The 25,429-nt window shown below is 39.2% G+C and overlaps 1 long non-coding RNA gene across 2 annotated transcripts in view; it reads left to right on the top strand.

The window, feature by feature from the left end:
* The window catches only part of LOC139184540 (uncharacterized), a 58,518-nt gene that overhangs the window by 16,986 nt on the left and 16,103 nt on the right, over nt 1-25,429 (top strand). For both annotated transcript variants that reach the window (XR_011568040.1, XR_011568039.1), the window contains exon 2: nt 24,579-24,748. This is a non-coding gene — a long non-coding RNA (uncharacterized lncRNA). The remainder of the gene's footprint in view (nt 1-24,578; nt 24,749-25,429) is intronic.

Raw genomic sequence — 25,429 nt, 5'->3', positions numbered from 1 at the left:
ATATGCAGGTTCGATCCCTAGGTTGGGAAGATCCTCCAGAGAAGGGAATGACCAACCACTCCAGTATTCTTTCCTGGAGAATCCCATGAACAGAGGAGCCTGGTGGGCTACAGTACATGGTGTCACAAAGAGTTGGACACGACTGAGCGAAACACACACAAACACACACACAAACACTGAGAGTGGAACTTGAGGACAGGAGAAAGGAATATGGTTACCTTCTTATATTTGGACAATTATATCTATATTAAGCATATTTCTGGAACAAAGATGGGGGCCTATATCTAACATATTCTGACAAGACAAAATTTTTGAAGTAGGTTTTAGGAAGGGAATGTTATGGACTGAATGTCTCCCCAAAATTCTTATGTTGAAACCCTAATCCCAATGTGATGGTAAAAGGAGGTGGGACTTTGGGGAATTAGTTAAGTCATGAGGGTGGAGCCCTCCTGAATGGAATTAGTGCCGCTGGGAGAAGAAGCTGGACAGCTGGACAGCTCTCTCTCTCTCTCTCTCTCTCTCTCTCTCTCTCTCTCTCTCCTCTCTGCTGTTTAAGGATACAATGAGAAGATAGCATTTTGCAACTCAGAAGAAGGCTCTCATCAGAACCCAACCAGGCTGGCACCCAGATCTTGAATTTCCAGGCTCCAGAACTGTGAGAAATAGATGCTTGTTTATAGGCCATCTGGTCTATGGTACTTTGTTATAGCAGCCTGAGCTAAGACAGCATGAAATCAAAGATTGTAGTATCCATAGAACAATGAGGAAGAAAAAATGTGTTCACTTCAAGGCCAAGTTCAGGGCCCTTGCCAATCTCTGTGTTATTGCATATAGTTAAAAATGCTTTCTCTAAGTCCTACTGCTCCAGTAATTAATAATATTAGGGCAATGACTACAGTGTATTTGGAAGGTGCTTTTTTTTCCCCACAGTCTTAATTATTAAAAAAAAATGTACTAGTAACTGGAAGGAGAAACATATGGGAGGGCACAGAAGTGGTAAGCAATTATTTTTAAGTTGGATATAGTCAAGCCTCACTTTGGCAAGGACCCAACCAGTAAATATCACTGTGGGAATGCTAACATGGAAACTGGTTTCATCTTTGTTTATTTCATATTTAATAAACATTTATGGGGAAGCTGTGTGCAGGGTATCGTGCCTCCTACAGACCTGCTCTTCCATCTGCCTGGTCAACCTTTCCACAGAGATAGATTGCCAGGAACCAAGCTCAGCAGGTCCAAAACAAAACTTATCTGGCCCCCAAACCTGTTCCTCCACCTGTGTTTCTTATCTCAGTAAATGATACCACCCTCCTCCAAATGCTCAGGCCCCTACCTTTGGAAGCATAGTAGCCTTCTCCTCTCACTGTTCCCACATATCCCATCCTATTGATATGATCACATTTCCTCCTCAGCCCTTCTTTTCATTTAATTTTTCAAGCAACTTCTTGTCTGATCTGTTCAACCATCTTCTAAATGATCTCTCCATTGTAAATGGGCAGCTCTTCATTTTTACCACCTGCTATCTATTTGCTTTTCCAGTCAACCAGTAGTTGTTGGGGAGAGAGAAACTCTTTCTGTTTTCATGGATTTGAAGAAGAGAGGCTGGGAGATCTACGAGTAATATAGTGGTCTTACGACCACCATGGGAGAGCCTTGTCAGAAAGCGGAGCTACCACAGAGAAAGCACGTTTCATCCTACTCCTCTAGTAAGGACATAAATATAGTTGTACATGTACTTTTCCCCCATCACCCTCCAAGGTGATCCATGTATCACAGCTTATTATCAGTCTGTCATAAAGTTCTAGACATTCCTCTGGTTAAAACTTATCGTGAATCCCAATCAGGCAAAGAATAAAGTCTAAACTTCTTAGCATTACCTAAAATCCTTATGGGCTTCCCTGGTGGTTCAGACGGTAAAGCGTCTGTCTACAATGTACAAGACCTGGGTTCGATCCCTGGGTCGGGAAGATTCCCTGGAGAAGGAAATGGCAACCTACTCCAGTACTCTTGCCTAGAAAATCCCATGGATGGAAGAGCTTGGTGCAAGCTACAATCTGACCTTCATCTAATTTTCTATCACTTTTAAATTTTCTTTCAAAATATTTTAAGTATCTCCTGCCAATGTAAGTCCTCCAAACAGGCATTTAACTCTCATGCTTCTGTCATTTTTCTCCCCAGATTTTCCTCTATTAGGAATGTCCTTTCTCCACATTTCTGTTTGTTGAACTATTCAAACTGTGAAGCCCAACTCAACCGCTACTATCAAAGTGAAACCTTTGCTCCAACTCCCCATTCTCAGGCTTAATTAATAGTTTCCTCCTTGGTGTGAATCAACCATCATGGCACTTACTATGTTGTGCTTGGTGTTGCTTATTTGTGTCCCTGCATTTGCCCTTAAATTGTGAGTCTCTTAAAGGGAGGATCTATGTCTCTCATCCTTTCAGATCCCAGAGTCCTTCAAATGTTTGTTGAATCAATAAATCAAGGAATAAATAAATAAATAATCCGTATTTTCTTCCAACACAAAAGTATTCTAATCTTTAACAACTTGGAATCCCAGACATGCTTTTGTTTTTACCAGAATAATAACAATAACAAACACTTATACAGTACTCATTATGTACCACATACTGGTCTAAATGCTGTGTGGTTATTAAGCCATTTAATCATCACAATAAGGTGATGAGGTTAAGCATTACCACTACTATTACTACTATGCAATTTGAAAAATAAAGCCCAGACAGATTAAGTAACTTTCCCAAGGTCGTACAGCTAAATTATAGAGCTGACCCTTGAACTCAAACACACTAAATCTCACGTCAGCTCTGCAACCACTATACCACCTCACCACTCACAAGACTTTGAGGGAAATGTTCTAGCTTACTCTTATTCAGTGCAAAACATACAATTACAACTGTGCAAATCATTTGATAATCCCATTTTTAACAATCTGATGAGTCTTGTAGGTGTTGTTGAGGATGTACAGTGACGGGAACATGCATTTGCTACTGGCGATGGTATAAATTGGAACAACCATTTTGGAAAGCTGTTTGGCATAATGAATTAAGGTTGAAGATAAATAAAACTTATGATCCATCTATACTACTCTCAGCCACAGACATGCTATATAAATCTGTGTCCACGTGCACCAGGATGAAATGTACAAAACTATTTATACTATTGTTGTTTATAACAGCCCAAGTGTCCCAGGTTGTCTTCAGCTGTAGAATGGATGAATATATTATGTTATATTTGTACAATGGAAAGCTGCATAGCAATGAAAATAAATTAACTAGTTTCACCCAAACACACAGATAAAATTGAGTGAAAGAAGACAGTTACAAATGAATGTGTCTGATTTTACTCACATAAAATTCAAAAACTAGCAAAACTAAACTACATGGCCTGTTGATTCATCTTTGGGTAATAAAATTAAAAATCAGCAAGAGAGTAATTATCTACAGAAGTCAGGCTAATGGTTACCTTGGGGAAGGTGACAATTGCTGTCAGGAAGAGGTATTTAACAGGAACTTCTGGGTGTTGGCAACGGACTACTTCTTGACTCAGACGGTCGTTATACATGTGAGCATTTTAAAATAATTAAAATTAAACATAATACTTCTCTGCATGTTAATTAGATTTCACTATAAATAATGATTTTTTAAAGGATAAATGAAAAAAAAAAAAGCCCAAAGAAAGAGTGAGAATGGGAAGAAAGGAATTGGGGACATTAGCTATCTCTGTCCCCTTTTCTTGGGGTCACATTCAAGATGAAAAGTCCCAGAGAGAGCATCCTATTTAGTCCATGCCACACGCCTGAAACTGCCCAGGGAGAGATAGGAAGCCTCTGGGGTACCATGTGGGGCCCTCCAGAATGCATACTAGGGAATTAACAGGAAGAGGGATTTGAATGCCAGAAGGTACCCAAACTAATAAATATCCTATGTAAGTTCTAGAAACTCTCAGAGTTTTTTTTCTCACCTGTTAAATGGGGGATAATAGTTCATGTCCTCATTATCTCATCTTACTTAGAGAGAAGACCTAAAATTACTCTGAAAATCTGAAAGTTCTGCATAAAACACATAAGACTTGATTCACAAGAGCAAACCAAGGAGGCTAAGCCAAAAATGTACCGCATTATATTTTATGGTAAACCCTTCAGAGGACTAACCCCATTTCTAGAAACAAGGCTGGGTTGTGGCCAAACTGGTCAAACACACTGACTGGAAAAGAACTGTGAAAACCAGCAAGGAAATTAAAAAACAAAAACAAAAAAAACCCTTTCATTCTTTCTGTTCTTCTCGAGCAGAGAACAACGAAGCCACAGGCCGGTGAGTTTTGGCAACTCTGCCACAAACCAAACCACAGAAGCATGTAGCCCTCCAACGCACACGATTATGGTCGAGCTTGCTTTGTAAGTTGGAACCTGCTCTAACATTCATTTCAAAAAAAGCTTTTAGGGCTTTTGCTTGTTTTGTTCTCCCTTTCAACAAGAAAATCAGGGAACAACAAAATTCCACAAATTCTTTCATATAAATTATTGACCAGCTTTTAGGGTAACCTTTGTTATGCTAGAGTTATCTGGTACAAATGCACTTCCTGGAAACAAAACAGAAAGAAATTGAATCCCTAGAGTCACAACTTTGGTGCAGGCACAATCTGTGGTCATCTAGGTGGCAGGAGGCTGGAAGCTTCTCCTCCCACACCTTTCTATTAAAGGAAAAATGATAACATCGATTCAATACCTCTCAAATGAGACCAAGATTTCCTTGTGTTTTTTTTTAAGTATTTTTTGATTGTTTCACTTTTCTTTCATTTTCTCTTTACTCAGTTTATTCACCTGTCTTGGGTAAATCTGCCAATCTGGCTGAGTGAAAGAATTAACACCAAAACAAGGTCATTACCCTATTTAGAAGGAATGCACTGAGGGAGAATGTAAAAGACTGGGAGTTTATGAAGCTTGTTTTCCAGATTGTATCACAGCAGAGATACAAAAATTTTCCAATAAATAACATCCCTCACTGAACAAATAGGTACAGTTTCAGCACAGAATAAGGTAACAACCTTTCAATGATGACTAGTTTTATCATGAGAAAAATAGACATGCATTTCAGCATGGTGGGTTAGGTAGCATTTAAAAGCGCATATGAGAATGAAAAATTGCTTATAACCCTACTACCCAGATAACCATGTAATATTGTGATATACATCTCTTCCATGGTATTTACTCTTTTCTGTTTCAAATTATGTTCATTTACCCTATCCAACATGTCTCACCAGAATTTTCAAAATATGCCTAAGTAAAATTTGGAGTCTCAAATGTGAACACATTAATTCATCCCATTACAAAATCTAGAGTTCCAAAAGTGAAGTCTCCAATCTAGTTTACTTGTATTAATAACAAGTCAATCAAACTATAGTATTTCCCCTCATCAATTTCTCATTTGCCTTGTTTCAGGTAGTGAGTTCTCATTTAGGGCCCCAAAATATACCAGACTGTATCCTTGTCCGTTTTCCACTGTAAAGGGCAAAGTTCTGCCAGCAACACCCAATTTCCGAAGCCCCTGGATTCACATGTTCAGAAAATACAGGTTAATTCTCAATCACTCCAGCAATTAACCTAAATAAAATGACCTCCCACGTGTGGTCAGTCTGGACCACAGCAGGCACGATCGCCACCTAGGGGGAAGGGAGATCAGTTGTTCCGAATATCTCCCCCAATATACTGCTTGCCTTGTAATCTGGCTTATATTGTTTTTGGAAGCATACTTTGGTTGGAGATTTTTTAGCTATAGACATGTTGCTCTTATTCCATTGCTTAAGGTATTTCAAATTTAATTTTTAGGCAAGTTAGAAAACACTTACCTCAGAGGTGTTTCTAGTCATATTCCAGCCCAGATGTTTCCAACTATGCCATTCAGTGCTCTCATCACCATCAATATAGGGACCCAATTCTCTCCCACCCCAACCCCAGACACAATTTCTGGGCTGGAAATAGCTTTGATGTTGAATGGAGGGGGATATTCATACCAAGTAGCACGACAAAGACCAAGTCTAGTCTCAAGACACAGATGGGTACAACCTCTGATCATCAGGCAACTGGTAAAGCCCAGTGGGGACCAACTTCCCACCTGGACCTGCTGGTGAATTTACTGTCCTGGGCCCACATTCAGGTGATAGGATACCGTCACTTTTTGGTCCTGAGCAGTTGGCTAGCAAACACAAGCCCTTTGAATATAGTCCTTCTAAGTGGCCCTTCTCCAAGGCCAACAGCCTCCTTTTAATTTTAATTTTTTTGGATACCTCCCCCAGGATGAACTCCTAGATTATGGTTATCTCTCATGACTTTCTTATTTTCTCTTTCTTACTGCAGTCCACCATCACCCAGTTTTCACCTCACAGTCAGAGCAACGAAACATTATTTCACTATCACTAAATCTTAAAACAGAATCACTGGCAACAGAAAAGCCAATTCTTCTGTCCTTTAGAGCTTAATCTTTACCCCTCTGAGAAATATCTGCAAATCATCCTATGGGGAATACTGTCTGCTCCCCTAACTTAAAATGGATTAGAATCTTCTAATGTAAACAAGGGGAAAAAAGGAAGAAAAACAACATGGCCTTGCTTCCCTCATTATAGCTGCGTTTATACAGGGTTTGTTCCCAAACTTTAAATCCAACATTAAAAATCCTTTAAATAAAGTTCAACATTCAAAAGGGAGGGGATATAGTATACCTATGGCTGATTCATGTTGAGGTTTGACAGAAAACAGCAAATTCTGTAAAGCAATTATCCTTCAACAAAAAATAAATAAAAATACTTTAAATCACTCCAAGTAGAGTTTACTCAAAATAAATATACTAAAGTTTGATATTTATTTTGTAAAGTAATGGATAATCTATATGCAGATGTATGGTCATTCAAAGTATTCTATCTTTATTTTTTTTTTATTTTTTAACTTTACAATATTGTATTGGTTTTTTCACATATCAACACGAATCCACCACAGGTATACACATATTCCCCATCCTGAACCCTCCTCCCTCCCCGTACCATCCCTTTAGGTCGTCCCAGTGCACCAGCCCCAAGCATCCAGTATCGTGCATCGAACCTGGACTGGTGACTCATTTCATATATGATATTATACATGTTTCAATGCCATTCTCCCAAATCTTCCCACCCTCTCCCTCTCCCACAGAGTCTAAAAGACTGTTCTATACATCAGTGTCTCTTTTGCTGTCTCGTATACAGGGTTATTGTTACCATCTTTCTAAATTCCATATATATGCATTAGTGTACTGTATTGGTGTTTTTCTTTCTGGCTTACTTCACTCTGTATAATAGGCTCCAGTTTCATCCACCTCATTAGAACTGATTCAAATGTATTCTTTTTAATGGCTGAGTAATACTCCATTGTGTATATGTACCACAGCTTTCTTACCCATTCATCTGCTGATGGACATCTAGGTTGCTTCCATGTCCTGGCTATTATAAACAGTGCTGCGATGAACACTGGGGTACACGTGTCTCTTTCCCTTCTGGTTTCCTCGGTGTGTATGCCCAGCAGTGGGATTGCTGGGTCATAAGGCAGTTCCATTTCCAGTTTTTTAAGGAATCTCCACACTGTTCTCCATAGTGGCTGTACTAGTTTGCATTCCCACCAACAGTGTAAGAGGGTTCCCTTTTCTCCACACCCTCTCCAGCATTTATTCTTGTAGACTTTTGGATCACAGCCATTCTGACTGGCGTGAAATGGTACCTCACTGTGGTTTTGATTTGCATTTCTCTGATAATGAGTGATGTTGAGCATCTTTTCATGTGTTTGTTAGCCATCTGTATGTCTTCTTTGGAGAAATGTCTATTTAGTTCTTTGGCCCATTTTTTGATTGGGTCATTTATTTTTCTGGAATTGAGCTGTAGGAGTTGCTTGGATATTTTTTTAGATTAGTTGTTTGTCAGTTGCTCTATTTGCTATTATTTTCTCCCATTCTGAAGGATGTCTTTTCACCTTGCTTATAGTTTCCTTTGTTGTGTAGAAGCTTTTAAGTTTAATTAGGTCCCATTTGTTTATTTTTGCTTTTATTTCCAATATTATGGGAGTTGGGTCATAGAGGATCCTGCTGTGATGTATGTCAGAGAGTGTTTTGCCTATGTTCTCCTCTAGGAGTTAAATAGTTTCTGGTTTTACGTTTAGATCTTTAATCCATTTGAGTTTATTTTTGTGTATGGTGTTAGAAAGTGTTCTAGTTTCATTCTTTTACAAGTGGTTGATCAGTTTTCCCAGCACCACTTGTTAAAGAGATTGTCTTTAATCCATTGTATATTCTTGCCTCCTTTGTCAAAGATAAGGTGTCCATAGGTGCGTGGATTTATCTCTGGGCTTTCTAATTGTTCCGTTGATCTATATTTCTGTCTTTGTGCCAGTACCATACTGTCTTGATGACTGTGGCTTTGTAGTAGAGCCTGAAGTCAGGCAGGTTGATGCCTCCAGTTCCATTCTTCTTTCTCAAGATTGCTTTGGCTATTCGAGGTTTTTTGTATTTCCATACAAATTGTGAAATTATTTGTTCTAGCTCTGTGAAGAATACCATTGGTAGCTTGATAGGGATTGCATTAAATCTATAAATTGCTTTGGGTAGTATACTCATTTTCATGATATTGATTCTTCCAATCCATGAACATGGTATATTTCTCCATCTATTAGTGTCCTCTTTGATTTCTTTCACCAGTGTTTTATAGTTTTCTATATATAGGTCTTTAGTTTCTTTAGGTAGATATATTCATAAGTATTTTATTCTTTTCATTGCAATGGTGAATAGAATTGTTTCCTATCACAGTGAAATCCCTAGCCATAAATAGAGGAATGAGTAGAGAATTTTATAGTGTTTCTGCTTTCCTTCAGAATTTGTCCCTCTCCATTTTGATACTAAATCCTATAATTAAATCCATGTTAATAGATGTGTTTCTTACTCTGGAAAGTAAATGAGACAGTGGGGTGGCAGTTTACCAGAAGTTAAATTACCAAATAAACAAGTAAATTTTATATCTATCTGGGCTTCCCTGGTGGCTCAGTGGTAAAGAATCTGCCTGCCAGTGCAGGAGACAGGTTTGAGCCCTGGGTAGGGAAGACACCCTGGAGAAAGAAATGGCAACCCATTTCCCAGTTTTCTTGCCTAGGAAATTCCATGGATGGAGAAGCCTGGCCAGCTACAGTCCGTGTGGTTGCAAAGAGTCAGACATGACTTAAGTGACTAAACAACAACAACAATCATCTATTTAACATCTATATATGTATCTCCATAGAGAGATAAGATAGCTAGACAGACTACATTGTAACCCTACTAACAAAATATTTCTGTTAATATATTAGTGTTTTTCTTCTAGATTTTAATACATACACATTGCATACATTGCAATATACCTCTTGCAGCTAAATATTTTCATACTCCCTAAATATTTCTCAGATTCCTTAACTTTGGAATTTGCATATTCTTTTTTTTTTGGACATAAAAATTTTAATTTTTTTGTCATCAAATTATAAAATTTAAAATTCATGCCATTTCTCTTTGTGCAATGTTTTTAAAATGTCTTCACATTTTAAAACAAAATTAATATTAATCTATACTTCATTCTATTTGTTATATTATGTGTTTTTCCATTTATAATCCAACTTTCTTCTGGTATCAGACTGTGGTAGAGAGGGCTTGCCAGGTGGCACTAGTGGTAAAGAAACTCCTGCCAGTGGAGGAGACATAAGAGATGTGGGTTTGATCCCTGGGTTGGGGAGATCCCCTAGAGGGGGATATGGTAACCCACTCCAGTATTCTTGCCTGAGAAATCTCATAGACAGAGGAGCCTGGCAGGCTACAGTTCGTTGGTTTGCAAAAAGTTGAACACAACTGAATGACATGTGGTAGAGAATGAAGCCTTTCCCTCAAAATGTTGGCCAATTCTATCATCATTATTTACTTAATAATCTATTTTTCTTCATTGTTAGAAATGCTCCTTACTTTATAAATTCTTATTCTATTCTTAGAGTTTTACATGCCATGTACCTGCATGTCTACTTCTATAATAGATCACAATGATTTAATTATCAGGGTTTTATAATACATTTTATTAATCAAGGAAATTTGTTTGTTTTTCCTATATAAATATTTTCCTTTGGATTGTAAGCTTACTAACAAGGACTATGTCACTTAAATACTATTGATCCTGTACATGGGCCCAACACCGTGTTAGGCAATAAAAATCTGTCTTATATGTAAGCTATTTTGATTTTCAAAGCTTCCTTTACACTTTTCATATGAGTTCTTACACATTCCAGTTCCCTTACTAGTATGATCAAGGTTAGTCCAAAATGGCCTAAAGCTTTTTGCCTCAAATACAGGCACATAATAGGTGCTCAGAGAGTTCTTATCTATTGGTCCATATTGCCTCCTGTCTATTCAAGAAGGACAAACTGAAAGAGAATGAGAACCATGATTTATAGTCAGTGACTTAACATTTTGATGAAGTGAAGTATAAAAAAAAAGTCTGTCCTAAACCTAAGCAAAATTAGAAACATCCTAAGATTCTGCTAGATTTGTTATCTTGCACTGCAACTGCCCTGACCAAATGTCTCTGTAAGTATCGTGTCTAGGGGAAGCATCACAGAGACAAGGGTGGTGAGTGTAGGGGTCTCCTACGGCTGCTGTAACAAATTACCACCAACTTGGTGGCTTAAAGCGACAAGCATTTATTCTCTATGGTTCTGGACATCAGAAATCTGAAATCCTTTTCCCTGGGCTGAAACTAAGAGCCACAAGGCCCCCTGAGGCTCTAGAGGAAAATGCACGTTTTTGCTTCTTTTCTTTCTTTAGAGCTACATTTTTTGCATTTATTAGTATCTGGCCTCTTCCTCAATCTTCAAAGCCAACATTAGAGCATCTTGCTTCCACCATCGTATTGGCTGCTTCTTCTGTAGTTAAATCTCCCTCTGCCTCCCTGTTATAAAGACACTTGTGATTATATTTAGGGCCTGCTCCAGATAATCCAGAATAATCTCCTTATTTTATCATTAATTTAGTCACATCTACATCTTGGACTGCAAGGAGGTGAAACCAGTCAGTCCTAAAGGAAATCAACCCTGAATACCCATTGGAAGGACTGATGCTGAAGCTGAAGCTCCAATGCTTTACCCACCTGAAGTGAAGAGCTAACTCATTGGAAGAGACCTTGATGCCATGAAAGAATGAGGGCAGAAGGAAGATAAGGCAGCAGAGGATGAGATGGTTAGACAGCATCACTGACTCAATGGACATGAGTCTGAGCAAACTCAGGGAGATAGTGAAGGACAGGAAAGCCTGAAGCTTGGCGTGCTGCAGTTCATAGGGTTGCAAAGAGTTGGACATGATTTAGCGACTGAACAACAGCAAGAACCAAGCCCCTTTGGTCACACAATGTAACCTTCACAGGTTCCAGGGATTAGGACCTGGACATCTTGTGGGATGATCATTCAGCCTTCCACAGTGAGCACCCCCAAGCCCTCTGAGTCGTGGGTGCCAGTTAATGGCCAGGAGAATGTATCATTCTCCCAGTGAATAAGTTCTATCCTGGAGATGCTTCTTGATTCACTGACAGAAAGGATATAAGCAGGTATGGAGGTTACAAAAAATTGACATAGTCCCTGACTTCAAGGGGCTCCACAATTTTACTGTTGCTTTCGTTTTTCTTTTTTTTTGTTGTTGTTATTGTTTAAATGTAGACTATATATCCTTTGAAGTGGAATTCATTTATGGTATTATTTTTTCTTTAGGAGAGGGAAAAATTTTTATTCTCTACTCTTTAGGTTTAGCTGCTAGGGCATGAAAATTAGGTTCAGTTCAATTACTCAGTCGTGTCCGACTCTTTGCGACCCCATGAATCGCAGCATGCCAGGCCTCCCTGTCTATCACCAACTCCCGGAGTTCACTCAAACTCATGTCTATCGAGTCGGTGATGCCATCCAGCCATCTCATCCTCTGTCGTCCCCTTCTCCTCCTGTCCCCGATCCCTCCCAGCATCAGAGTCTTTTCCAATGAGTCAACTCTTCGCATGAGGTGTCCAAAGTACTGGAGTTTCAGCTTTAGCATCATTCCTTCCAAAGAAATCCCAGGGCTGATCTCCTTCAGAATGGACTGGTTGGATTTCCTTGCAGTCCAAGGGCCTCTCAAGAGTCTTCTCCAACACCACAGTTCAAAAGCATCAATTCTTCAGTGCTCAGCCTTCTTCACAGTCCAACTCTCACATCCATACATGACCACTGGAAAAACCATAGCCTTGACTAGACGGACCTTAGTTGGCAAAGTAATGTCTCTTCTTTTGAATATGCTGTCTAGGTTGGTCATAACTTTTCTTCCAAGGAGCAAGCATCTTTTAATTTCATGGCTGCAGTCACAATCTGCAGTGATTTTGGAGCCCAAAAAAATAAAGTCTGACACTGTTTCCACTGTTTCCCCATCTATTTACTGCCTACCATTTCCACAGATATCAAATCTTTGTCTTTCTCTAGAATGCTGTCCTTCACCCACAGAACTACCCTTAAGACTCAACTTTTCTTATTCCTCTCAATCACTCCCACAAGATTTTCTCCCAGCTCCCTGCTTCACAACATTGAACCCTGTCTGTGACATTTGTTGTTGTTGTGGTTTAGTTATGTACAACTGGTGCAACCCCATGGACTGAAGCTCACTAGTCTCCTCTCTTCATGGGATTTCCCAGATCAGAATACTCAAGTGGGTTGCCATTTCCTTCTCCAGGAGGTCTTCCTGACTCAGGGATCAAACTAGCATCTCCTGGATTGGCAGACAGATTCTTTACCACTGAGCCACCAGGAAAGCCCCATCCATGATATTTAGGTTGTCATAATCTTATCTCTACCAAAGGAACCACAAGTTCTCTGAAATCAGGGCCATGTCCTGGGTCATTACTTTCTGAAGGGGTGGGCGCACAAAGTGCTCAGAAAAAATTGTATACAAATGACTACTTTTCATCAATTCAGAGATTCACACTTTTCCATCACACTGAACATCTCCGACCCTAGTCACACAATTGATGGTTTGTCAGGGTTAACTGCCAGGCTTCTTTTCCTTCTTAGAAGCCTCATACATTTGATGAAATACAATAATTAAAAATCTTGGCCTTGCCCCTTCCTTTGGTGACCTGGTATTATCTGAATTACTCAGCATGGTGGAATGAAGAGGAAGCGATCTTGCTCTTTCCTGACCACACTGGAGTTGTATCAGAAAGCTCTTTGCTGCTATGCAACTTACTTGCTGTCAAATTCTACCTACTAGGCTATTTGTGGGACATCTGAAATGAAGGGAAATGTTTAATATGTAGAAAATAGTGGGCAAAAGACTCAGGACCTTGGTTATTCAAGGCCTGGATACAGACAACAAAAACGAGGAGTCCTCCACTCAACAGAAAGTTTTTGAAGTTCACAGATACCATCTTCCACAATTTATTTTCTCTACTGAGAAAAGAAACTCATGCAGGAAACATCTTAAAACCAAGTAAATAAAACAGAGATGCCCACAATTTCCTGCAAGTCTGATTAAAAATAGCAACTCTGCAATCATGAATGCAACTCATCTGGCAGCTGCAGGGCCATATACCTTGGGAAGCTGAAATCACTGGCAGCTGCCTAAGAACAGGGCAAGTGTGGCAGGTGTTCATACACACTGTCGTGGTGGGGCAGAGGGAGGTGAGATTTCAGACACTTGTTTTAACTAATATATACAAATGACTTCTTAATAATAAAATGTAGGCACCCAAGAATTATTTGATTTCTCATTTCCACCTCCACCTGTCCTCTAATGTCACCCTATCCATGCTCTCCCAAGTGAAATTCTAATTCCTTGCACCTCTTTTAGACAGAATTCCCCAAAAATGGGCACTGCAGAAAAACATCAGAGTTTTACTCTCCCCTCCACCATACCAAAAATATCATGAACCAATGCAGCCCTGAGCTCTGTTACGAATATTTATGGGTTTTTTTTTTTTCCTGCCTGAATTACAGGCACTCTGGATTGGATCTTCAAAGCAATGTACAGGGTTTAAGCTGAGCGATTCTCATGAAGTCTGTGGGAGGCACACAGCAAGAATCCTGTAATATCTCAGAGGATTTATTCCTTTTTAAGTTCTTTTATAAGAAGCCTTTGCTAAGGGATTTACAAGAACTCAAGATTATTTAGTGATAATAGAATGAGAAACGTTGCTGGAAGTGTAAAAGGCAGCCACATTCCCACCAAAAGAATTCCTGATAAATAATGTCATTATGGTACAAAAAATACAAAACAAACTTAATCATTAGCTTCTAATTTAAGGGATCTGTCAAATTTGCTTCTCCTCACTACCTTAGCTATTTTCTGTTCAGTGGGGTTCCATCAAATGTAAACGAAGAGTAGGTGAAAGAGAATGATTAATTGCTAACCTGGCGAGACCAGCCTGGACCCGTGGATTGGTGGTGGGAATTGGCTGTTGCATCTTTCATTTCCCCTATGCCCCTACACTTACCCATTAAATCCCAGATGGACCTCCTAATCAATGGAAGTGGCCAGTGGAAGTCAAATCGTGCCTTATTGAGGGATTCCCAGGTAAGATTCTCCTAAACAAAGCAAGGACTAAAAATAAAACATCCAGATAGAAACAGAACACTGTCTTTGCATGAATATTGTCATTAAAAAAAAAAAAAAAAACTCAGTTGCATGCCAAATTTTTAAGATAAAGATTTACAGTCAAATAAACATTTCTAAGAATTTTTAAAGAGGGCATGTATATACACAACTTTATATATGAACCCACATAATGTCTCAATTACCCAGAAAGTTTAGGACCCAAATCAAGTAAATTGTGCAATTAATTAAACGATGACCAGTTTTTCTCATCTAAATTTTTTTAAAACCTCACTGGAGAGTGTTTATAAATGCATCACTCCTCTTTCCTGTCTTATTCAGTACAGTCGTAAAATGACCACAGTTGACTCTTTTGATAATTGGGGATTTTATAGTTACTCATGGTTATTTTTTGACCATCAGTTCTATTTCTACAGAATTAGAGATTTGGAAGGCAGATTGATTCTAAGGAAAGTCCTGGAAATTATTTTAAGATCCTTGATATGAGTTTTTAAAGCATCACTTTCCTCCCCCACTTCCAAAAATAGAAAGAGGAAAATTCCAGTTAATTGGAGGTACTAGTTGAATGCTTACAATTTCACACTCTTCCACTCATCCGATTCTTGCCCACACAAAACTATAGTTGAAAGTTTTACTTCAGGATATTCAAGTAGACTATATCCCTTGAGTCATGAAAGGGTTCATTAGAAATGAAATCTCTTAAATTTATCTTTTAGGTAATTGTTAACTATGAGAATTGGTGAAACGCTTTCATTTTTCACCATTGAAGTGAATGCTGAATGAAGATCCTCTGCTGATTCACATTTTGCAAGGACTGGGATGTTTGTTTGTGGAAACGAGAAAGGGCGGCTGGTTCGCTGACAGTTTAGGTGAGAACAAGGCATGTTGAGCCATCTGTTTTGCTACCTAACCACAAGAAAAAAGGGACACTCTCCTCGGAGAACATGTGCTACTAGATACATCTTTCCAGGTGCTCAGTGGTAAAGAATCCACCTGTCAATGCAGGAGACGCAAGAGACATGGGTTTGATCCTTGAGTCAGGAAGACCCCCTGCAGGTGGAAATGGAAACCCACTCCAGTATTCTTGCCTGGAAAATTCCATGGAGAGAGGAGCCTGGTGGACTACAGTCCACGGAGTTGCAAAGAGTCTGATGTGACTGAGCACGTAAAGATGAATACTTTTTCTTTTTGTTTGTTTGCCATGCCATGAGGCGTCTGGGATCTTAGTTCCCCAACCAGGGATCAAACCTGTGCCCCCAGAACTGAAAGTGTGGAGTCTTAACCACTAGACTGCCAGGGAAGTTTCAAATACCTTTTGAGGAGCTCCACATGGAGCTAGCCTGTGGACTTCAATGAGTTCTTGGACAATCAGGTATTACTCACTTCCAAAGCCAGTTCACTCAGACCTGTATACAAAAGGGCTTCTTCTGGGAAATAGCAACCTCAAGCACGCAGAGGAAGATTTCAAGGACTTGTGTTTCTGAAGTAGTTATCTTCAAGCCAGTCAATGTGTAGGAAAAAATATATGTTACATTCCATTCTAGAAACTTCCATCTAAAGCCACCACTCTGCATTCCCTGTCACTCCTCCACAGTCTGGTCTTGCTGAAGAAAGCTTAGTCTGTAGAGGTAAGAAATAAGGGAGAAAAAGGGAGATAAATAAGGTACTCTCTTATTCCTACTTTGCCTTTCTACTTAGAGTCCAGGAGAGGTACAACTTGTCCCATGTGGTTTCATTCTTCTGTATGACTCCAGCTTCACTAAAGATAGGAGAGGCACATATAAACTTCATTCCCCTTCTCTATTGTGGTGGCAGTGATGTAAAATCACCCTTGGGATCCAAAAATGTTTGGAATTCAAATGGAGTTGTTTTCAGAGAGAAAAGGCAGGAAAAAAGGTAAAAGAATGTAAGCAGACCTTGTGAAATCATTCATATTTATATGTAACTTTCTGTTTTCAAAGTGCTTGGGGGTGCAGATGTTTGAAGAGTGAGAAGCCAAAGGGGTGGGCTGTGTCACTGATCAATTCGTTATCACTTTTTGTCTCCAGATCAGCTTCATTGCCTGCTCTGTGTGAATGGAGCTTGTTCTTTTAAGTATTTTTCCTGTGCTAGCTCGCACAATGTTTCTGGTTTGTATGGAGGTTTTTTTTTTTTTTTTTTTCCATTTTTGAAGACCGAGATAAAATTGATGTAACATAAAATCCACCATTTTAAAGGTATACAATTATTTGGATTTTCAGTATATTCTGAAAATATACTGGCTTCCCTGGTGGCTCAGAGGGTAAAGTGTATGCCTGTAATGCAGGAGACCTGGGTTTGATCCCTGGGTCAGGAAGATCCCCTGGAGAAGGAAATAGTAACCCACTCCAGTACTCTTGCCTGGAAATCCCATGGACAGAGAAGCCTGGTAGAATACAGTCCATGGGGTCGCAAAGAGTCAGACACGACTGAGCAACTTCACTTTCACTTTCATGAGACATTGTTGTTTAGTCACTAAGTCATGCCCAACACTGCTACTCCATAAACTGCAGCATACCAGGCTTCTCTGTCCAACGCTATCTCCCTGAGTATGCTCAAACTCACGTCCATTGAGTCAGTGATGCCATCCAACCAACTTATCCTCTATTGTCCCTTTCTCCTCTTGCCCTCAATTTTTCCCAGCATCACGGTCTTTTCCAATGAGTCAGCTCTTTTCATCAGGAGGCCAAAGTATCGGAGCTTCAGTTTCAGCATCAGTCCTTCTAATGACTATTCAGGATTGATCTCCTTTAGGATTGAGACATTAACACTATATAAACAAAATCACTGCAGATGGTGACTGTAGAAGCTATGCCCAACCTAGACAGCATATTAAAAAGCAGAGACATTACTTTACCAACAAAGGTCCATCTAGTCAAAGCTATGGTGTTTTCAGTAGTCATGTATGAATGTGAGGGTTGGACTATAAGGAATGCTGAGTGCCGAAGAATTGATGTTTTTGAACTGTGGTGCTGGAGAAGACTCTTGAGAGTCCTTTGGGCTGCAAGGAGATCCAACCCGTCAACCCTAAAGGAAATCAGTCCTGAATATTCATTGGAAGGACTGATGTTGACGCTGAAACTCCAATACTTTGGCCACCTGATGGGAAGAACCATCTCATTGGAAAAGAGCCTGATGCTGGGAAAGATTGAAGGTGGGAAAAGAAGGGAATGACAGAGGATGAGAAGGTTGGATGGCATCACCGACGCAACGGACATGAGTTTGAGTAGTCTCCGGGAGTTGGTGGTGGACAGGGAAGCCTGGAGTGCTGCAGTCAATGGGGTCACAAAGAGTGGGACATGACTGAGTGACTGAATTGAACTGAACTGAACTCCATACCATTTCCATCACCCCAAGAAGAATCCCTGTAAATGCTACAATTTTAGTTACCTCTCATTCCTCCATTGCTTGACAACCACTAGTCTTTTGTCTGTCTCTATAGATTTGCCTTTGCTGTGTCTGGTTTCTTTCATTTAATGTGGTGTTTTCAAGTTTCATCCATGCTATAGCATGGGTCAGTATTTCATTCCCCCATCCTTTTTCTGACTGAATAACATTTCGTTTTGTGGATATTTTATCTACATTTTCATTTACTCAGTTGATATTTGGGTTGTGTCCATGTCTTAGCTATTATGCATTTTGCTGCTATGAATATTCATATTCAAGTTTCTGTGTGAATATGTGTTTTCAATTCTCTTAAATATATGCTGAGGAGTAAACTTTCTGGGTCATATAGCAACTCTATGTTGAGCTTTTTGAGGACCTGCCAGACTGTTTTCCACAGTAGTTACACTATTTCTATTCCCACTAGTAATTTATGAGAGTTCCAATTGCTTCACATCCTAACACACACCTGGTATTCTCTGTGTTTTTTATTGTAGCCATCCTCATGGGTGTGAAGTGATATCTCATTGTGGTTTTGATTTGTATTTCCCTGGTAACTAATCATGTTTGTATGGTTTTGGTTTTGTATTTTGAACCATCTTTAGGCTTACAGAAAATGTTCAAAAATACTATTGGGGTCAAATTCTGAACTTTATATTCTATTCCATTCTTGTATTTGTCTCCTCATGTGTCATAGCATCCTATTTTGATTGTGGGAAATTTACATATGTTTTAATGTCTAGTAGTGCTTACTTTGGCCACCTCATGCGAAGAGTTGACTCATTGGAAAAGACTCTGATGCTGGGAGGGATTGGGGGCAGGAGGAGAAGGGGACAACAGAGGATGAAATGGCTGGATGGCATCACTGACTCGATGGACATGAGTCTGGGTGAACTCCGGGAGTTGGTGATGGACAGGGAGGCCTGGTGTGCTGCGATTCATGGGGTCGCAAAGAGTCGGACACAACTGAGCGACTGGACTGAACTGAACTGAGTGCTAATTCTCTCTTCTAGGTATTCTTCACTATTTCCTGGTGATCATTGCATGTTTGTTTTTCCATGTGAACTTTAGTATTGACTTGTCTATAAAATAACATCTTGGCACTTTTATTGGAGTTGCATAGATTTTATAAATTAATTTCAGGGGAACTGACAAACTTCTTAAAGTTTCATCCTATGCAAGAACAGGAAATGGATTTCTAATTGTTCAGCTCTGCTTTTGGTCTTTCAGGAGTGTTTCAAAATTGTCCTCATACAGACAGGTTTTGCTCATTTCTGGTTAAGTATTTAATCTTTTAAAATTTTTATTTTATTTTTTATTGGTGCATAGGTACTTTACACTGTTGTGTTAGTTTCTACTGTACAACAAAGTGAATCAGTCAGACATATACACATATCCCTCTTTTTTGGATTTCCTTCCCACCTAAGTTACTACAAAGCACCAAGTAGAGTTCCCTGTGCTATATAGCAGGTTCTCTTTAGTTACCTATTTTATACATAGTAGTGTATATATGTCAATCCCAGATTGCCAAAAGGGAACCCCCTTGCACTGTTGGTGGGAATGTAAATTGATACAACCACTGTGGAGAACAGTATGGAGATTACTTAAAAACTAGGAATATAACTATCATGAAAAGTGAAAAGTGTTAGTCACTCCATTGAGTCCAGCTCTTTGTGACCCCATGACTGTAGCCTGCCGGGCTCCTCTGTCCACAGAATTCTCCAGGCAAGAATACTGGAGTGGGTAGCCAGTCCCATCTCCAGGGGATCTTCTCAACCCAGGGATTAAACCTGGGTCTCCTGCGTTGCAGGCAGATTCTTTACCATCTGAGCCAGCGGGGAAGTCCTAGAACTACCTTATGACCCAGCAATTCCACTACTGGGCATATACCCTGAGAAAACCATAATTTGAAAAGACACATGTACCCAAATGTTCATTGCATTTACAAAACCCAGGACACGGAAGCAGCCTCAATGTCCATTAACGGATGGATAAAGAAGTTGTGATACATATATACAATGGAATATTAGCCATAAAAGGAACAAATTTGAGTCAGTTCTAATGAGGTGGATGGACCTAGAACCTGTTATACAGAGTGAAGTAAGTCAGAAAGAGGAAAACAAATACTGTATATTAATCCATATATATGGAATCTAGAAAAAAATGGTACTCATGAACCTATTTGCAGGGTAGATGCAAATAGAGATGCCGGCATAGAGAACAGACTTGTGGGCACAGCGGGGGAAGGAGAGAGTGAGACCAATTGAGACAATAGCATTGAAACATACATTACCGTATGTAAACGAGATGGCTAGTGGAAAGTCACTGTTTAACAGGAAGCTTAACCTAGTACTCTGTGACAATCTAGAGGGACTGGGGGTTGGAAGCAGGTTAAGAGGGAGGGGACATATGTATACTTATGGCTGATTCACACTGTTGCATGGCAGAAAACAACACAACATCGTAAAGCAATTATTCTCCAATTAAAAATTAAAAAGTACATATGTATATAAAAAATAAAGTCAACAAATAACAAGCAGGTAAAAAAAAACCCAGTGTCCCAATATTTCCTACTCGCCACCCCTACATTCCTTCCCCCTTGGTATCTATACGTTTGTTCCCTATGTCTGTATTTCTGCTTTGCCAAAGCATTTAATCTTCTTGGCTGCTATTGTAAATGGGACGTTCATTGCCATTAGGTCCTCTGGGTTTTTTTCGTATGTGAAGGCTATTTATTTTGTTTGTTAATTTTATATCCTGATACTTCACTGAATTACTACTCTGGTTTTACCATTGATTCTCTGGATTTTTCAGAGTACTGTCATATCATCTTCAAACAGGGGTCGTTTTACCTGTCCTTTTCCATTTATATACCTCTAATTAGTCTCTCTTGTCTAACTGCATTGGCTAACACATTCCATACAATGTTTAATTCTTGCCTTGTTCCTGATCTTAATGAAAATACCTATAGTGTTTTTCCATTAAATAGAATATTAGCTTTAGGACAAAGATAAACATTTTTTATCATTTTGAGAAGATATCCCTCAATTCCTATTTCCTTGAGTGTTGTTTTTTTTTTTATGAATAGGTAATTAATTTAGTCAAAAATTTTCTCAGCATCTGAAGAAATAGTACATTCCTTGAGTATATCCTACCTGGTCATATTGTATTATTATATTTAATGTGGTATTGGAATATGTTTGCTAATATTATTGTTGCTATTAAAGTTTACGTACCTCTATAAAGACTCCATTTAATAAACTGACTTCAATCCCAGCTGGATTAGGAATTTTTGTTCAGAATTTTTGCACTCATTCATATTTATGAGTGATATTCATTTATAGTTTTCTTTCTTTGTATAATCTTTAGTTTGTGCATAATTTTATACTTGCTTCATAAAAGAAATTAGGAATTGCTTTTTTCCTTAATACTCTAGAATAATTTTTAAAACATTGGGAAAATCTGGTCTTTGAACATTTGGTAGAAATCACTTATGAATCCAGTTGGGTATGGTAACATTTTTTAGTGTGGGTTAGTTTCTTATTAACACTACTTCTTTGTAGAAATTGGTATGCTTAAACTTTTTAACTCTGATGGCATCAAATTTGGTCATTTGAATTTCCCTAAGAAATTATCCATTTTATCTAGGTTTTCAAATGGACTTGCATAGTGATCTCAAAAGTAGTTTCTTATGTGTTTTTAATTTCTCCTGCTTCAGTGATTATAACCCCCTCATCATTTTAATTTGTGTATTTGTGATTACTCTTTCTTTTCTTGATCAGGCTAGCTTGTGGTTTGTCTGTTACTTTTTTTAACCTACAATTTTGTTAATTAGATCTGCAGTTTTCCTCATCCTTGGGCATTCTACCTCAGCCCTGGGGTATGTCACTATTCCTTATATCCTTTTTTCCTATATTTGTAGAGTTTTCCTTACTTGTTACTAACCAATTCCTAATTACCTCAATCACTTTTTATAGATAATAATTCTTTATATTAAACCTTTCCCATTCAAATTATCGTGTGGTTCTGTGTCTTGACTAGATCCTGACTAGGACATTTGCCGTCTCTTGGATTTGTTCTCTTTTTTTCCACCCATTCAGTGGCCAGTTTCCTCCAGCCTTTTTGAGTCTAGATAAACACAATATTCTTATAATATCTTGTTGATCTCCACGTCTCTAGTTCAGACTCCTCTAACCTATCTTTCATGATAACATCAGACAACTAGAAAATGCTACTAATCTATTCATGCCAAATCCCCAACTTAAAAGCCCTCGATGGGGGCACTACCCTAAATGTGAAGTCTAGACTCCTCAGCATGGAACACAAGGCCCTCTATGCTCTGGCTCCTTCTTAACTCTTGTTAACTGAATCTCTTGAGTTGCTCCTTTCTGTCTCCTTCCTTTGGCACTTTAGGCCAAAGACAATAGACAATAGACAATTTGACTATAATAGACAATTTGATGGCACCCCACTCCAGTATTCTTGCCTGGAAAATCCCATGGACGGAGGAGCCTGGTGGGCTGCAGTCCATGGGGTCGCACAGAGTCGGACACGACTGAATGACTTCACTTTCACTTTTCACTTTCATGCATTGGAGAAGGAAATGGCAACCCACTCCAGTGTTCTTGCCTGGAGAATCCCAAGGACGGGGGAGCCTGGTGGGCTGCCATCTATGGGGTCACACAGAGTCGGACATAACTGAAGCGACTTAGCAGTAGCAGAGACAATTTGAAGTTCCAGTTTGAGTATTTCTTTCCTCTTTCAACCATTGTTAAATTGCTCTTTTTGCATGGAATTCTGTTTCTGATTCTTGTCTATTTGGTGAACACAACTACTCATTCCTCAAGACAGTTCCAGGATTCATTTATTTAGGTCTATCTTCATCTCCTAGAGTGGAAAATTTCCTCAAAGAAAAGAATCATGTCTTACTTGTCTTAAATTTCCAAATTCTCCCCCAAAGTAGGTACTAGATACATATGTGCTAATGTTGAATGAATAGATGAATTTTTATAAATGTAGATAGTTCTGGTACAATGCTATGAGGTTAGGGCACTTTCAGATGTCTAAGAATTGGTAAGGACACAACAAGGCATTGTTATTCCAAGGAATTTTCTACTTTCCGTGAAGTGACCTGATGAGGGTGCAGAGTTTCCAGTCCTGAGGCCAATTCCTGGCTCCTCTACATTATAAGTTGGGTGTTCTTCTGTAAGCCATTCTGAGGATGATACTTTAATGTCACAATTACCCATAGAACTCAGGATGCCAGCTGCAAACAGAGAGTACACTCCACTTGGGTTTTGAAGAAAATTAATTCCTGGAGTCTTTGTACAGGTATGGAAGGATTAAAGAAACCAACAGGTGGGTATTGGGGCATTTAGAAACTAGCAACAGTGAGAAGTCATTACCACGTAGTTCCTAAAGGGACAAGTGAAGAAACAGTGTTCCTGGAGCCTGATATGAAGTAGAGCTATAAAGAGAGGCTTCCTGAGAGGAGGTGTATACTTAGAGATGCACTTACTGCGAGGATGAACCACAGCGCCACAGAACAGCACGGGGAGAAATACCCTGACTCCTTTCTCAGTCTGCCCTCCAAACTCTTGCTAGTGCTTCCCCTTGGCTCCTCTACTTGACCAGGAGTCACTGGTGAGGATGTCTGGGTGACATGGTCTGGAGAGCCAGCCCTGTCCTCCTCTAGCATACAGCAGGGTGGAGAAGGGCAGACATCACACGGAGGGACTGCAAGCAAAGAATCACCAGCAACTCACCTAATTTACATTTGTAGGGAGTAAAATACATATGAAAATAACATATCAGTTATAAATTTTACGCAAAAAGGGAGTGTTTCCTAAATTCAACACCATCAGACATATCAAATAATCAAGTTTATTTTCTTCTAGAAGGAACGTCTGGGATAGGTACCAGAATAATCAGAATTCTGTGGTTCTGTAGTTAGATAGCTCTCTTGGTTAGAGCATGGTGATGATGAGGCCAAATTCAGAGATTTGGTCACATGAGCAGCAGTATACGGGACACAGACTACAGTCTCGGCTTCAGCTTGGCATCCAGCCATTATTTCATCCTGAGCACATCAGTAACCATTGCTTTTCAAATAATTTGCAGAAGTGTTTGTCCTACTGTAGTTATATATTAGAGGTGAGATAATCAGGCATTAGAAATGGACTTTATGTGGTGTTTCTAAAAGCCAGTCCTGGTAATTATCCAAATATCATCCAATCACCCTGTTCTATACTTCACATAATAAATGCAAAAAGCAATGCCTTATAGCAAGTGTCAGTTTGTGATTCCAGGGTATCATCCAAAGAACACTCCAAGGAGCTGCTCCTCCAAAGATTTACCCTGTACACTGATCCTGCAAACCAAAGTGAGAACATCCAGTTCTCACACTAGCGATCCTGCTGTTGGTTATCTACAATTACTTGGGAAGTTCCATCCTAAAATATTCACAAGGTACTTAGGAATGGTGACGTTTACATGTAGTCCTATAATTTCATTTATCAGATCACCTAGAAGACTTGTTCATTCCTTCAACCAAGTGTTTGCTGAGAGCCAACAGTGTGCTTTTACACAAAGCCTGACCAGCAAAATGGCATAGTTATTCCAGGCGGGGGAAGAGTGGAAAGAGGTCACAAAATGTCCAGAGCTGGATGCCTCATCAGAGAGGATATTATGTGAGTACCTTGTTGGCCTAATTAGGGGCGGGAGGGAGAAAGCAGTGAGGCTGGGGAAGAGATGAGTCATGTGAGCTCACTTTAGTTTGGCAAAGAAATATGTCTAATGGTCCTACATAAATCACAATTCTCACAATTATGTGAGAACTTGTGTCCCAACAGAGTGTTGATAAATTCAAGATTCCTTTATCTTTAATTTCTCTCTTACTTGGTGAGTATTGCAAAGCCCTTTTAGTTTTTCATGAGAAAATTTAGTTCAGAAAGGATGTGATTCACCAATATCCAAGAAGATGACACATGGTAAAGCCAGGAATCAAATTCAGTTATGTCTTCAGAATCTGCACTCTTTCCATTCTGTAACATCAACTTCCTATAGGTTTGAATTAGTCAAATATTTTCTCCTATACCTAAAATTTGGCCACTAAAAAACTGCTTAGACTTTAGTGATCTATTGAAAAGAGGGAAGAGTAAAGTGCATCTCTCACACTTACAGAAGACTTATGGTTCTGCCCTCATCAGTTTTGTTTTCTGAGGAAAAACTAAGAAGACACTAACAGATTAGTCAACAAATGTTTGGTGAATGAATGGCACCATGATCAAGCAGTGAGAAGTCATGCAACACTTTCTAATACGTAAAGCACAAGAAGATGTCTCAACTCCTCCCTAAGACTCATTTCTCAT

This window comes from Bos indicus, chromosome 8 (assembly GCF_029378745.1).
Source record: "Bos indicus isolate NIAB-ARS_2022 breed Sahiwal x Tharparkar chromosome 8, NIAB-ARS_B.indTharparkar_mat_pri_1.0, whole genome shotgun sequence".
Lineage (NCBI taxonomy): Eukaryota > Metazoa > Chordata > Mammalia > Artiodactyla > Bovidae > Bos > Bos indicus.
Note: the sequence above shows the minus strand (reverse complement) of the source record. Positions and strands in the feature narration are given on the sequence as shown.